Source organism: Cornus florida, unplaced genomic scaffold (genome assembly GCF_030987335.1).
Source record: "Cornus florida cultivar Cherokee Brave unplaced genomic scaffold, ASM3098733v1 CherokeeBrave_3.0.0_Hap2_Chr03, whole genome shotgun sequence".
NCBI lineage: Eukaryota > Viridiplantae > Streptophyta > Magnoliopsida > Cornales > Cornaceae > Cornus > Cornus florida.
Window position 1 is genome coordinate 35,095,424 of NW_026775573.1, and position 702 is coordinate 35,096,125.

At 23.9% G+C, this 702-nt stretch overlaps 1 pseudogene; it reads right to left on the reverse strand.

Annotated features, from left to right (window-relative positions):
• Positions 1 to 360: 360 nt before the first annotated feature.
• Positions 361 to 495, reverse strand: LOC132301822 (U2 spliceosomal RNA; annotated as a pseudogene).
• Positions 496 to 702: the final 207 nt, after the last annotated feature.

Here is a 702-nt window from a genome sequence, read left to right on the forward strand (position 1 = left end):
GTCTCTTCTTCACCAATGAGCATTTTTTAACAAGGGTACACTTGATCTTAGCCAAAAGGTCGAGAAGGTGTGAATATTATTTTTTTAGCTCTATAATTTTATAAGAGACTTTCATGTAATCTTTTTTTACTTTAAACCAATGTGGGACTTTGTAATTTGAATTAAACTCTTTTTATATTTTGTTAATTTGAATTAATTTTTAATTTTATTAGGTAAATTAAATACTGAAATACTATTATATATATCGTGGGATATAATAATTAATGAGAGCTCTTTATTGTGAATTAAACTCTTTTTATATTTTGTTAATTTGAATTAATTTGAATTTTATGAGGTAATTTTGAGTTTTATATAATTTATATCAATTAATAAATAAATACTAAAACTTTTTGCACAAAGGCCAAGAAAGTAGTACTACACTTGATCTTAGCCAAAAGGCTGACCCAAAAAAATTTAGTACTACACTTGATCTTAGCCAAAAGGCCGAGAAGGTGTGATTATTATTTCTTTAGCTATATAGTTTTATAAGAGGCTTTCATGTAATCCTTTTTACTTAAAACCAATGTGGGACTTTGTAATTTGAATTAAACTATTTTTATATATTGTTAATTTGAGTTAATTTTAATTTTATTAGGTAATTTTGAGTTTTATAGAATTTATATCAATTAATAAATACTGAAATACTGAACTTGATCTTATCCA